Source organism: Rattus norvegicus, chromosome 9, assembly GCF_036323735.1.
Source record: "Rattus norvegicus strain BN/NHsdMcwi chromosome 9, GRCr8, whole genome shotgun sequence".
NCBI classification, from domain to species: domain Eukaryota; kingdom Metazoa; phylum Chordata; class Mammalia; order Rodentia; family Muridae; genus Rattus; species Rattus norvegicus.
This window is the reverse complement of record NC_086027.1, coordinates 88,111,247-88,126,689: the sequence shown is the minus strand read 5'-3', so window position 1 is coordinate 88,126,689 and position 15,443 is coordinate 88,111,247. Positions and strand designations below refer to the sequence as shown.

The following is a 15,443-nucleotide window of genomic DNA, read 5'->3' as shown; positions in this document are numbered from 1 at the left end:
CCTGAAGGAAGAGAAGTATATTTGCAAACAGCATAGAAATTCTAGAATTATAAAAGACCCCATCTGATAGGAAAATTTCAATGGATGGGAAAAACATTGGACTGGAATAGGTAGAAAAAGGAGTCACTAAAGAACAGATTATGCAAATTAATCTAAATGAGGAAATGGAGGTATGTTTAATGAGCAGAAATAACTGGCTTATTGAATGAGTGTCAAGAGTTTGAGTTTATGTAAACTGAAATACCAAGGAAGAGGAGAGAGGCTAGCACAGAAAGGAAATAAAAACTATAATGTTGAACTTTTCTTTTGAACTTTATGAAAAACTTAATGCAGCACATCAAGGAATCTCAGAACATGCCAAGCATGGTACACATAAGGCATCATGAATGACAAGCCTGGTATACATAAGGCGTCCCAAACGTGTTCAGTTCCATGTCAAGGTGCTGAAGTCGGGTGACAATTGTGAGAACATTGATAGAAACAAGGGCAAGGGGGTGAGGAAAATGCAGCCGACAATGCACCACAAATAAGGGCAGAAAAGCAGTGGACCACAGACAGAAGAACAAAAGGACAAAAGGTGTAAACGGGGACAATCCAGGGGAAATTGCTTCAGGAACAAATTCCGTGTTTTCAGGCAAATGGACAGAGTGCATAGATTGGTGTTATTAAAAATGCTAAAGTTGCCCAAGCTGAATAGAAATGATACCCAGTGAGTATTCCTCAGATAGAAGTAAATACAGATAACAAATCCTAAACAAATGTGTAAAAGTATTTCCTTTCCTTTTGAAAATCTTTCTAGGGGCTGGAGAGATTGCTCCATGGTAAAGAAAATCTTGCTGCTCATTTAGAGAACCAAAGTTCAGGCCCAGTATCCCAGCTAAGGTGGCTGATGACTGCTTGTAATGTAAGCTCCAAGGGATATCTTGCCTTCTTCTAGCCTCTGAGGCTCTCTCTCTCTCTCTCTGCCTGTTTCTCTGTCTCTCTCTCTCTTCACACACACACACACACACACACACACACACACACACACACACACACACAAACTAAATTTTACAAAATTCTAAAATGAAAACAAATGTTGTAAAATTCCAAACATTGTGTTAGACGTTTACAATAAATATTAACATGAAATACTTGTGATACACAGCTTAAACCGTGGGTAATCAAATAGAATTAACTATAAATTTGCAAGTTTTTATATTTAATTCAGGGTGTTAATTTTATTAATTTTAAATAGGTGAGAACTGCAGTGCTCATTCTCTGCAAGAAGTTCTAAAACGCTGAAGAATAATTATTGAAAAACCATGAAATATTAAAGTGTAATGATAAAAAATTAACTCGCAAGAAGCAAGTAAAAGGATGATTGAAATAATAATAAAAAGTAGATGTGCAATATACTGAAGTCCAAAAGTATTAACATTTTTATTAAATAGCCTGATCATTTTACTTAAAAGGCAAAGACTGTCAGAGAGAATTTAAAACGTCTATAATGGAAATTTTTGATCTCCCCTTTGAATGTAAGTTGGACTTTCTCATACCAGAAACAAAAGTACGTTACCCTGTCTAGACACAGTGTCCAGAGCTCTGCCTCCTCCCAGCTCCTCTATGTGGTCAGTCTAAAACTGCGTATGTGGTGAGTTTTATAATCATGTGACTTTCCAACAGGATGTGCTTCCTGAATAGTATGAGTTGGGCAGGTGGCATTGGTCTCACTCAGCAGAGGAGGCAAAGGTTATATTTCAAGGAGTCTGAGTTGTTGTAGAAAAGAGCCCTGTCAAATGGGAAACACACACACACACACACACACACACACACACACACACACACAGAGAGAGAGAGAGAGAGAGAGAGAGAGAGAGAGAGAGAGAGAGAGAGAGAGTTTTATAATGTAGACAGTGCTAGCCTAGAGTCTGTTGCTAAGCAACAGAATACATAGTCAAAGGATAAAGTACCCGGAGGGGAGGACAGAAAAGAACGACTGAGGAGTAATGAGCAGAAGTCTTTCTAGAACTCACTGTAGGTCTTGTCTGAGGCTGAATGGCTGGAGTAGAGTGTCCCCATTCTGAGCAGGCACCGGGACCACTCAGTACAGACTGCCAAAAGGTTCATCCCAGACATAAGTGCTGGTCTAGAACCTACCTGATAGAGCTGAGCAAAGCACAGCAAAAACGATTTGTTGAAAATAAAAGTTATCAGGTAGAAGCAGTTCATTATGATTGATAAGCAGAAGAGAAACCAGCCAGTGGGTACGAGTCACATAGAAGGCAGGGAGATAGGGGTTAGAGGGATGGCTCAGCAGTTAGGAGCATTGACTACTCTTCCAGAAGATACCAGCTCCATTCCCAGAACCCATGTCTGGCCGCTCACAACTGCTTAAAATGATAGCTGTTTTCTAAATTGATCCATGGGAATTGTCCTTAGGTGGTGACAAGTCTAAAAAAGTCGTGGAAATGTCTAAAACAGACAAAATTATTTGCAGCTCAGTGTTATAGTCCCAACCATTGTGTCCAGAGCCTGGGGGATGACAGGCAAGCATTCTGCCACACAGCTATAATGTCAGCCCTGACTACCCAGGCTCGAGCTTGCAATTCTATTGTTCCAGCTCCCGAGGAGCTGGCTTCACAGACTTGAGCATATACTTCAGCAGGGGCCCATACCCACATAGTTAGCCAACATGTAAGGGACTCGATGGCATCTTTATGGGCTTTTTTCGTTTTGCTTTATCATGTTTTTGACTTATTGGTCTTTTGCTTGCTAGCCTTGATTTGCTATGTATGTGTTTCTTTTATTTTCTTTTTGCTGTTGTTCCTTAGTTTTTTACTTGTTTGAAAGAGAGAGAAAAAGAACACAAAGTTGGATGGGTGGGAGGTAGGAAGGAATTAGAGGAGGGAAAACATGAGCAAAACACATATTATGAAATATATTTATTCAGTAGAAATGTTTTATAAAGCACAGATAAGACTTCCATTGCTGTGTTTCTAGCTAAACATTTAAGCCGTGATCACAGCAGCATGAGGCTGGCTTAAGAGCAGAGGGGGAACATTTTGAAAGAACAGAAAATTTCAAAACAAACTAGCTCTAAGGAACCAAGGAAATTCAAAAAGAAAAAAAGATATTTTAAAACAAGTGAATGAATGCAGAAAGAAAAAAGAAACACTGAACCTTCTTCATGCCACATAAAGTTGGGAGGAAACAGTCATTTGGTGACTTGGGGTAGGCAAGAAAATGGGTAAAGGGTGCTCTATCAGACATGAAGGTGAAATCTCATGCTGGAAGGAAGTGATGCATACCTGCATCATAGAAGGAAATGATGCATACCTGCATCATAGAATACTACTCAGTAATGAAAAAGGAACACATTAATGACTTGGACAATATAGAAGAGGAGCAAAAATCCTACACCATGTGGGAAGGAAAACTATTAAGTACATTTAAAAAGACTTATCTTTAATTGTATATGTCTTTAATTGTGTGTGTACATAAACACATGAATGCAAGTGCTCACAGAGGTGTTTAGATCCTCTGGGGCTGGAGTTTCAAGCAGATGTGACCTAACACCTAGTGCTCAGGGTGAGACAGATAGATCTCCCCAGGAAAGGGGACTAGAATAGTCACGGGCGTACGATGGAAGGACTACAATGGAAAGATCAAGACAGGAGGAGGAGGGAAGAGGGCGATGAGGCAGGGAATATGCAGAGAAGTAGTTAAAATTCAGGAGTGTTTGAGAGGTAGTATTAAACCTAATACAGTAGAGAGTTCCTAAAATGAACACACATACGGAGGTGATCCAGGTAAAATAGCCAAATAATGCGGAGGGGGCGGGCAGGGCCCCATCTGGCCATCTCTGCATGTTCGTTTAACATACAGAGAAAATATGGAGATTATCATTTAATCCTTATAATTGCTGTTTCTGCCTCCTCAGTAAGAAGAGAATTCCTGGAAGACAGAGGCTTGCAACTGTGCCCCGGGCTGCTGTGCCTCCCACGGTCTGTATTTGCTCTTCTGTTCCCGCTGTTTTCCAAGAACCCACACAACCTTCTGAAACTGAGGTCTGAGTAGTGTAGGTCTTCCAAAGAGCACGGATCTACCTTGCATGTATTCCTCTCTTCTCTTTCCACTGTTCCCCCTCTCTGCTGGAGTTCCCCAGAAAGCAGATAGGGAATGGCAAAGCTAGTTTTTCTAGGCTTACAGAGCTGAGGTACCCGTTAGCACGTGCTGGTTCATGTGCCTCATGGTTGGTAGAGTAGGACTTTTTTTTTATGGCACATCCAATCTGTTACAATAGTAAGAAACAGAGAGCTGCTGCACATACAGATCAGAGAGACACCTTGCATTCAATTTCTTTCCCGCAAGAGTGAGGGATCTAGGATGTGCCACATCTTTCCCCCAAAGGCAGTGGTCACATGTGCTGGGAAGAGGATGCTTTAAAACATTCTTTCAGTATTTGCTTCTCTTTTGCCTCAGCTTTGGTGTGACGACTCCCTTTCTACTCCATATGCATCTGTCCCTCAGAGGATTAGGACATTTGAATAATCATACAGAGGGAAAGTCGAGCCTATCAGCTCTTGCACACAAAGTAAGAAGTGTTTGTTCTGCAACTACCACATTCTTTCTTAGGAGCTAGGCTTCACAGAAAGAGAAAACAATTTGAAAACCCCCTTAGCTGCCATTAGCATATTATGAGCTGAGCGTGGCAGTTTAAATCACAGAGTCCTCTTCTACGGAGGAGAGACAAGATTCATTCCACTATTTAGATTGCACTGTGAGGTCTGATGTTCTCAGAAAGATAGATGGTGTCTAGTGCACAAGTACAATCCACGGCCTATAGAAGAGGAGATGAGACCTTGCCTTTCTCATGAGAGATGTGTGGAAAGAAAAAGGATATAAGGAAATAAGGGGCCATTGCTACAAGCCACTTCAAAAACCAGTCTCGCAAAATCTCTTTACTTGTCTCTTGGTGTACAGATCATCGAACTGGATTTGTCTGAGTGAGGAAGTGTTGTCTGAGCTGGGCTTGCTGTTGTCTCATTGATCAACCACTAGCTGGACCAGTGGCCATCTGGTCACCTCAATGGTTTAGCTCGATTTTCAAGGTCCTTGCTCCTCAGGCAAACTGTCCAGGGCTTGCTCCTCAAGTGTTGGCAATGCTTCAAGAGTGATAGAGAAACAGCAGCTTTTTGAGGCATAGAAGCAGAAAGATGCATTTTCTGTCAGAAGCCAAAGAGATTCAAGGAGGAGAAAGAATCCCCTTGAAGGGAAGAACTGAAAGATCAAATTGCAAAAGAACCTGAGAAGGAATAAACAGACTTTTGGGGCCAATTTTCATGATAGTTGTGATTGGCCCACTACCTAGAGCACTGGGTTTTAATTTTCCTTATGTTGTGACCCTTTGATGTAGTTTCTTATGTTGTGGTGACTCCTAACATCCCAACATAAGTTCATTTCATTGTTACTTCCTAACTGTAATTTTGCTACTGTTTTTTCTCTTTAAAATATTTTTTTTATTAACTTGAGTGTTTCTTATTTACATTTCGAGTGTTATTCCCTTTCCCGGTTTCCGGGCAAACATCCCCCTAATCCCTCCCCCTCCCCTTCTTTATGGGTGTTCCTCTCCCCATCCTCCCCCCATTGCCGCCCTCCCCCCAACAATCTAGTTCACTGGAGGTTCAATCTTAGCAGGACCCAGGGCTTCCCCTTCCACTGGTGATCTTACTAGAATATTCATTGCTACCTATGAGGTCAGAGTCCAGGGTCAGTCCATGTATAGTCTTTAGGTAGTGGCTTAGTCCCTGGAAGCTCTGGTTGCTTGGCATTGTTGTTCATAAGGGGTCTCGAGCTCCTTCAAGCTCTTCGAGTTCTTTCTCTGATTCCTTCAACGGGGGTCCCATTCTCAGTTCAGTGGTTTGCTGCTGGCATTCGCCTCTGTATTTGCTGTATTCTGGCTGTGTCTCTCAGGAGCGATCTACCTCTGGCTCCTGTTGGCTTACACTTCTTTGCTTCATCCATCTTGTCTAATTGGGTGGCTGTATATGTATGGGCCACATGTGGGGCAGGCTCTGAATGGGTGTTCCTTCTGTGTCTGTTTTAATCTTTGCCTCTCTATTCCCTGCCAGGGGTATTCTTGTTCCCCTTTTAAAGAAGGAGTGAAGCGTTCGCATTTTGATCATCTGTCTTGAGTTTCATTTGTTCTAGGCATCTAGGGTAATTCAAGCCTTTGGGCTAATAGCCACTTATCAATGAGTGCATACCATGTGTGTTTTTCTGTGATTGGGTTACCTCACTCAGGATGATATTTTCCAGTTCCAACCATTTGCCTACGAATTTCATAAAGTCATTGTTTTTGATAGCTGAGTAATATTCCATTGTGTAGATGTACCACATTTTCTGTATCCATTCCTCTGTTGAAGGGCATCTGGGTCCTTTCCAGCTTCTGGCTATAAAGTATTTTAATATTTGAAATTCCTTGTATGTAGAAAATATTGTAATCATATTTTAAGTACTTTAAGAATCAAATACATCAAGATATTTCACATCAAACTAAATGGAGAGAAACTTGAAGCAATCCCACTAAAATCAGGATTAGACAAGACTGCCCACTCTCTCCCTACTTATTCAATATAGTACTCGAAGTCCTAACCAGAGCAATCAGACAACAAAAGGAGGTCAAAAGGATAAAATTGGAAAGGAAGAAGTCACAATATCACTATTGGCAAATGATATGATAGTATTAGTGACCCCAAAAGTTCCAACAGAGAACTACTAAGCCTGGCAAACAACTTCAGCAATGTGGCTGGGTATAAAATTAATTCAAACAAATCAGTAGCATTTCTCTACTCAAAGGATAAACAGGCTGAGAAAGAAATTAGGGAAATGACACCCTTCATAATAGTCCCAAATAACATAAAATACCTCAGTGTAACTCTAACCAAGCAAGTGAAAGATCTGTATGACAAGAACTTCAAGTCTCTGAAGAAAGAAATTGAAGAAGATCTCAGAAAATGGAAAGACCTCCCATTTTCATGGACTGGCAGGACTAATATAGTAAAAATGGCCGTTTTGCCAAAAGCAATGTACAGATTCAAAGCAATCCCCATCAAAATTCCAGTTCAATTCTTCATAGAGTTAGAAAGAGCAATTCACAAATTTATTTGGAATAAAAAAAAGCAACCCAAGATAGCAAAAAATACCCTCAACAATAAAAGAACTTCTGGGAGAATCACCATCCCTGACCTCAAGGTGTATTACAGAAACACTAGAGATAAAAACTGTGTGGTATTGGTACATAGACAGGCAGGTAGATCAATGGAATAGAAGACCCAAAAATGAACCCACACACCTATGGTCACTTGATCTTTGACCAAGAAGCTAAAACCATCCAGTGGAAAAACAATAGCATTTTCAACACGTGACCCATTCTTTTTTTTTTATTTTTATTTATTTTTTTTTATTAACTTGAGTATTTCTTATATACATTTCGAGTGTTATTCCCTTTCCCGGTTTCCGGGCAAACATCCCCTCCCCCCTCCCCTTCCTTATGGGTGTTCCCCTCCCAACCCTCCCCCCATTGCCGCCCTCCCCCCATAGACTAGTTCACTGGGGGTTCAGTCTTAGCAGGACCCAGGGCTTCCCCTTCCACTGGTGCTCTTACTAGGATATTCATTGCTACCTATGGGGTCAGAGTCCAGGGTCAGTCCATGTATAGTCTTTAGGTAGTGGCTTAGTCCCTGGAAGCTCTGGTTGCTTGGCATTGTTGTACTTTTGGGGTCTCGAGTCCCTTCAAGCTCTTCCAGTTCTTTCTCTGATTCCTTCAATAGGGGACCTATTCTCAGTTCAGTGGTTTGCTGCTGGCATTCGCCTCTATATTTGCTGTATTCTGGCTGTGTCTCTCAGGAGCGATCTACATCCGGCTCCTGTCGGTCTGCACTTCTTTGCTTCATCCATCTTGTCTAATTGGGTGGCTGTATATGTATGGGCCACATGTGGGGCAGGCTCTGAATGGGTGTTCGTTCAGTCTCTGTTTTAATCTTTGCCTCTCCCTTCCCTGCCAAGGGTATTCTTTTTCCTCATTTAAAGAAGGAGTGAAGCATTCACATTTTGATCATCCGTCTTGAGTTTCGTTTGTTCTAGGGATCTAGGGTAATTCAAGCATTTGGGCTAATAGCCACTTATCAATGAGTGCATACCATGTATGTCTTTCTGTGATTGGGTTAGCTCACTCAGGATGATATTTTCCAGTTCCAACCATTTGCCTACGAATTTCATAAACTCGTTGTTTTTGATAGCTGAAAATATTCCATTGTGTAGATGTACCACATTTTCTGTATCCATTCCTCTGTTGAAGGGCATCTGGTTTCTTTCCAGCTTCTGGCTATTATAAATAAGGCTGCGATGAACATAGTGGAGCACGTGTCTCTTTTATATGTTGAGGCATCTTTTGGGTATATGCCCAAGAGAGGTATAGCTGGATCATCAGGCAGTTCAATGTCCAATTTTCTGAGGAACCTCCAGACTGATTTCCAGAATGGTTTTACCAGTCTGCAATCCCACCAACAATGGAGGAGTGTTCCTCTTTCTCCACATCCTCGCCAGCATCTGCTGTCACCTGAGTTTTTGATCTTAGCCAATCGCACTGGTGTGAGGTGAAATCTCAGGGTTGTTTTGATTTGCATTTCCCTTATGACTAAAGATGTTGAACATTTCTTTAGGTGTTTCTCAGCCATTCGGCATTCCTCAGCTGTGAATTCTTTGTTTAGCTCTGAACCCCATTTTTTAATAGGGTTATTTGTTTCCCTGCGGTCTAACTTCTTGAGTTCTTTGTATATTTTGGATATAAGGCCTCTATCTGTTGTAGGATTGGTAAAGATCTTTTCCCAATCTGTTGGTTGCCGTTTTGTCCTAACCACAGTGTCCTTTGCCTTACAGAAGCTTTGCAGTTTTATGAGATCCCATTTGTCGATTCTTGATCTTAGAGCATAAGCCATTGGTGTTTTGTTCAGGAAATTTTTTCCAGTGCCCATGTGTTCCAGATGCTTCCCTAGTTTTTCTTCTATTAGTTTGAGTGTGTCTGGTTTGATGTGGAGGTCCTTGATCCACTTGGACTTAAGCTTTGTACAGGGTGATAAGCATGGATCGATCTGCATTCTTCTACATGTTGCCCTCCAGTTGAACCAGCACCATTTGCTGAAAATGCTATCTTTTTTCCATTGGATGGTTTTGGCTCCTTTGTCAAAAATCAAGTGACCATAGGTGTGTGGGTTCATTTCTGGGTCTTCAATTCTATTCCATTGGTCTATCTGTCTGTCTCTGTACCAATACCATGCAGTTTTTATCACTATTGCTCTGTAATACTGCTTGAGTTCAGGGATAGTGATTCCCCCTGAAGTCCTTTTATTGTTGAGGATAGCTTTAGCTATCCTGGGTTTTTTGTTATTCCAGATGAATTTGCAAATTGTTCTGTCTAACTCTTTGAAGAATTGGATTGGTATTTTGATGGGGATTGCATTGAATCTGTAGATTGCTTTTGGTAAAATGGCCATTTTTACTATATTAATCCTGCCAATCCATGAGCATGGGAGATCTTTCCATCTTCTGAGGTCTTCTTCAATTTCTTTCCTCAGTGTCTTGAAGTTCTTATTGTACAGATCTTTTACTTGCTTGGTTAAAGTCACACCGAGGTACTTTATATTATTTGGGTCTATTATGAAGGGTGTCGTTTCCCTAATTTCTTTCTCGGCTTGTTTCTCTTTTGTATAGAGGAAGGCAACTGATTTATTTGAGTTAATTTTATACCCAGCCACTTTGCTGAAGTTGTTTATCAGCTTTAGTAGTTCTCTGGTGGAACTTTTGGGATCACTTAAATATACTATCATGTCATCTGCAAATAGTGATATTTTGACTTCTTCTTTTCCGAACTGTATCCCTTTGATCTCCTTTTGTTGTCTGATTGCTCTGGCTAGAACTTCAAGAACTATATTGAATAAGTAGGGAGAGAGTGGGCAGCCTTGTCTAGTCCCTGATTTTAGTGGGATTGCTTCAAGTTTCTCTCCATTTAGTTTAATGTTAGCAACTGGTTTGCTGTATATGGCTTTTACTATGTTTAGGTATGGGCCTTGAATTCCTATTCTTTCCAGGACTTTTATCATGAAGGGGTGTTGAATTTTGTCAAATGCTTTCTCAGCATCTAATGAAATGATCATGTGGTTCTGTTCTTTCAGTTTGTTTATATAATGGATCACGTTGATGGTTTTCCGTATATTAAACCATCCCTGCATGCCTGGGATGAAGCCTACTTGATCATGGTGGATGATTGTTTTGATGTGCTCTTGAATTCGGTTTGCCAGAATTTTATTGAGTATTTTTGCGTCGATATTCATAAGGGAAATTGGTCTGAAGTTCTCTTTCTTTGTTGTGTCTTTGTGTGGTTTAGGTATAAGAGTAATTGTGGCTTCGTAGAAGGAATTTGGTAGGGCTCCATCTGTTTCAATTTTGTGGAATAGTTTGGATAATATTGGTATGAGGTCTTCTATGAAGGTTTGATAGAATTCTGCACTAAACCCGTCTGGACCTGGGCTCTTTTTGGTTGGGAGACCTTTAATGACTGCTTCTATTTCCTTAGGAGTTATGGGGTTGTTTAACTGGTTTATCTGTTCCTGATTTAACTTCGATACCTGGTATCTGTCTAGGAAATTGTCCATTTCCTGAAGATTTTCAAATTTTGTTGAATATAGGTTTTTATAGTAAGATCTGATGATTTTTTGAATTTCCTCCGAATCTGTAGTTATGTCTCCCTTTTCATTTCTGATTTTGTTAATTTGGACACACTCTCTGTGTCCTCTCGTTAGTCTGGCTAAGGGTTTATCTATCTTGTTGATTTTCTCAAAGAACCAACTTTTGGTTCTGTTGATTCTTTCTATGGTCCTTTTTGTTTCTACTTGGTTGATTTCAGCTCTGAGTTTGATTATTTCCTGCCTTCTACTCCTCCTGGGTGTATTTGCTTCTTTTTGTTCTAGAGCTTTTAGGTGTGCTGTCAAGCTGCTGACATATGCTCTTTCCTGTTTCTTTCTGCAGGCACTCAGCGCTATGAGTTTTCCTCTTAGCACAGCTTTCATTGTGTCCCATAAGTTTGAGTATGTTGTATCTTCATTTTCATTAAATTCTAAAAAGTTTTTAATTTCTTTCTTTATTTCTTCCTTGACCAGGTTATCATTGAGTAGAGCATTGTTCAATTTCCACGTATATGTGGGCATTCTTCCCTTATTGTTATTGAAGACCAGTTTTAGGCCGTGGTGGTCCGATAGCACGCATGGGATTATTTCTATCTTTCTGTACCTGTTGAGGCCCGTTTTTTGACCAATTATATGGTCAATTTTGGAGAAAGTACCATGAGGAGCTGAGAAGAAGGTATATCCTTTTGCTTTAGGATAGAATGTTCTATAAATATCCGTTAAGTCCATTTGGCTCATGACTTCTCTTAGTCTGTCTACATCACTGTTTAATTTCTGTTTCCATGATCTGTCCATTGATGAGAGTGGGGTGTTGAAATCTCCCACTATTATTGTGTGAGGTGCAATGTGTGTTTTGAGCTTTAGTAAGGTTTCTTTTACGTATGTAGGTGCCCTTGTATTTGGGGCATAGATATTTAGGATTGAGAGTTCATCTTGGTTGATTTTTCCTTTGATGAATATGAAGTGTCCTTCCTTATCTTTTTTGATGACTTTTAGTTGGAAATTGATTTTATTTGATATTAGAATGGCTACTCCAGCTTGCTTCTTCTGACCCTTTGCTTGGAAAGTTGTTTTCCAGCCTTTCACTCTGAGGTAGTGTCTGTCTTTGTCTCTGAGGTGTGTTTCCTGTAGGCAGCAGAATGCAGGGTCCTTGTTGCGTATCCAGTTTGTTAATCTATGTCTTTTTATTGGGGAGTTGAGGCCATTGATATTGAGAGATATTAAGGAATAGTGATTATTGCTTCCCTTTATATTCATATTTGGATGTGAGGTTATGTTTGTGTGCTTTCATTCTCTTTGTTTTGTTGCCAAGACGATTAGTTTCTTGCTTCTTCTAGGGTATAGCTTGCCTCCTTATGTTGGGCTTTACCATTTATTATCCTTTGTAGTGCTGGATTTGTAGAAAGATATTGTGTAAATTTGGTTTTGTCATGGAATATCTTGGTTTCTCCATCAATGTTAATTGAGAGTTTTGCTGGATACAGTAACCTGGGCTGGCATTTGTGTTCTCTTAGGGTCTGTATGACATCAGTCCAGGATCTTCTGGCCTTCATAGTTTCTGGCGAGAAGTCTGGTGTGATTCTGATAGGTCTCCCTTTATATGTTACTTGACCTTTTGCCCTTACTGCTTTTAATATTCTTTCTTTATTTTGTGCGTTTGGTGTTTTGACAATTATGTGACGGGAGGTGTTTCTTTTCTGGTCCAATCTATTTGGAGTTCTGTAGGCTTCTTGTATGTCTATGGGTATCTCTTTTTTTAGGTTAGGGAAGTTTTCTTCTATGATTTTGTTGAAGATATTTACTGGTCCTTTGAGCTGGGAGTCTTCACTCTCTTCTATACCTATTATCCTTAGGTTTGATCTTCTCATTGAGTCCTGGATTTCCTGTATGTTTTGGACCAGTAGCTTTTTCCGCTTTACATTATCTTTGACAGTTGAGTCAATGATTTCTATGGAATCTTCTGCTCCTGAGATTCTCTCTTCCATCTCTTGTATTCTGTTGGTGAAGCTTGTATCTACAGCTCCTTGTCTCTTCTTTTGGTTTTCTATATCCAGGGTTGTTTCCATGTGTTCTTTCTTGATTGCTTCTATTTCCATTTTTAATTCCTTCAACTGTTTGATTGTGTTTTCCTGGAATTCTTTCAGGGATTTTTGCGATTCCTCTCTGTAGGCTTTTACTTGTTTATTAATGTTTTCCTGTGCTTCCCTAAGTGTGTTCATGTCTTTCTTGAAGTCCTCCAGCATCATGATCAAATATGATTTTGAAACTAGATCTTGCTTTTCTGGTGTGTTTGGATATTCCATGTTTGTTTTGGTGGGAGAATTGGGCTCCGATGATGGCATGTAGTCTTGGTTTCTGTTGCTTGGGTTCCTGCGCTTGCCTCTCGCCATCAGATTATCTCTAGTGTTACTTTGTTCTGCTGTTTCTGTCAGTGGCTAGACTGTCCTTTAAGCCTGTGTGTCAGGAGTGCTGTAGACCTGTTTTCCTCTCTTTCAGTCAGTTATGGGGACAGAGTGTTCTGCTTTCGGGCGTGTGGTTTTTCCTCTCTACAGGTCTTCAGCTGTTCCTGTGGGCCTGTGTCTTGAGTTCACCAGGCAGCTTTCTTGCAGCAGAAAAGTTGGTCTTACCTGTGGTCCCGAGGCTCAAGTTCGCTCGTGGGGTGCTGCCCACGGGCTCTCTGCAGCGGCAGCAACCAGGAAGACCTGTGCCGCCCCTTCCGGGAGCTTCAGTGCACCAGGGTTCCAGATGGTCTTTGGCTTTTTCCTCTGGCGTCCGAGATGTGTGTGCAGGGAGCAGTCTCTTCTGGTTTCCCAGGCTTGTCCGCCTCTCTGAAGGTTTAGCTCTCCCTCCCACGGGATTTGGGTGCAGAGAACTGTTTATCCGGTCTGTTTCCTTCAGGGTCCGGCGGGGTCCTGCCGCTCCTGGGCCCTCCCCCACGGGAGCCCAGAGGCCTTATACAGTTTCCTCTTGGGCCAGGGATGTGGGCAGGGGTGAGCAGTGTTGGTGGTCTCTTCCGCTCTGCAGCCTCAGGAGTGCCCACCTGACCAGGCGGTTGGGTTTCTCTCTCTCCACTTGACCCATTCTTATTACCTTGTACAAAGCATAGGTCAAAGTGGATCAAAGACCTCCACATAAAAATAGATACACTTAAGCTAATAGAAGAAAAAGTGGCGAAGGTTCTAGAACACATGGGCACTGGGGAAAATTCCCTGAACAAAACACCAATGGCTTATGTTCTAAGATCAAGAATCAACAAATGGGACCTCATAAAGTTGCAAAATTTCTGTAAGACAAAGGACACTGTCATTAGGACAAAATGGCAACCAATAGATTGGGAAAGGATCTTTACCAATCCTATATCTGATAGAGGACTAATATGCAATATGTACAAAGAAATCAAGAAGTTAGACTCCAGAGAATCAAATAACCCTATTACAAATGGGGTACAGAGCTAAAGGAAGAATTTTCAGCTGAGGAATATTGAATGGCTGAGAAGCACCTAAAGAAATGTTCAACACCCTTAGTCATCAGGGAAATGCACATCAAAACAACCCTGAGATTCCACCTCATACCAGTCAAAACTGCTAAGATCAAAAACTCAGGAGACAACAGATGCTGGTGAGGAAGTGGAGAAAGAGGAATCCTCCTTCATTGTTGGTGGGATTGCAAGCTGGTACAACCACTCTGGAAATCAGTTTGGAGGTTCCTCAGAAAATTGGACATAGTACTACCCGAGGACCCAGCAATACCACTCCTGGGCATATACCCAAAAGATGCTCCAACATATAACAAGGACACATGCTCATTATGTTCATAGCAGCCTTATTTATAATAGCCAGAAGCTGGAAAGGACCCAGATGTCCTTCAACAGAGGAATGGATACAGAAAGGTCCATTGAGGTCGTTGATCCATTTGGAAAAAGAGTTTTATGCAGAGTGAGGACGGATCTATTTGGACCATTCTACATGCAGCCATCCATTTTTAACAGCACCATTTGTTGAAGATGCTTTCTTTTTCCCAGTGTGTATTTTGTTTCTTCTTCATTAAAAAAAAATCAGGAGTCCATAGGTGCATGGGTTTATGGCTGTGTCTTCAGTTTGATTCCATCCGTCAGCATGTCTGTTTTTATGTCAGTGCCACGCACTTATTACTAATGTTCCAATAGTGACATTTAAGGTCAGGGATGGTGACACTTCCTGCAGCTCTTTTATTCTTCAGGATTGGTTTAGCTATTCTGGGTTTTTTATGTTTCTATATGACGCTGAAAACTGCCCTTTCCAGGTCTGTGAATAATTGTGTTGGAATTTTGATAAGGATTGCACTGAATCTGCAGGTTGCTTTTGGTAAGAGGGTCAGTTTTACTCTATTTAGCCTACCGATTCATGAGCATTGGAGAGCATTTCATCTTATATCTTCTTTAATTTATTTCTTCAATGTCATACAAGTCTTTTACTTGCTTGACTACAGTTATCCCAAACTATTTTATATTATTTGAGGCTATTGTGAAAATTATTTCCCTGGTTTCTGTTTTTTTTAGAATATTTATCATTTGTATATAGGAAAGTTTCTATTATTTCTGAGTTAATTTTGTATCCAATCAAATTACAGAAAGTATTTATGAGCTGAGGGAGGTTCCTAGTAGAATTTTTTGGGTCACCTATATATACAGTCATATCGTAAAGAAACATACATTAATCTCTGCCTTTCTCATTTGTATTC

General features: G+C 40.7%; 1 long non-coding RNA gene across 1 annotated transcript in view; it reads left to right on the top strand.

Annotated features, from left to right (window-relative positions):
* Positions 1 to 797: 797 nt before the first annotated feature.
* LOC120094717 (uncharacterized) overlaps positions 798 to 15,443 on the top strand; it is a 28,048-nt gene continuing 13,402 nt past the window's right edge. The window contains exons 1-2 of the long non-coding RNA XR_005489231.2: positions 798 to 904; positions 3,923 to 3,986. This is a non-coding gene — a long non-coding RNA (uncharacterized LOC120094717). The remainder of the gene's footprint in view (positions 905 to 3,922; positions 3,987 to 15,443) is intronic.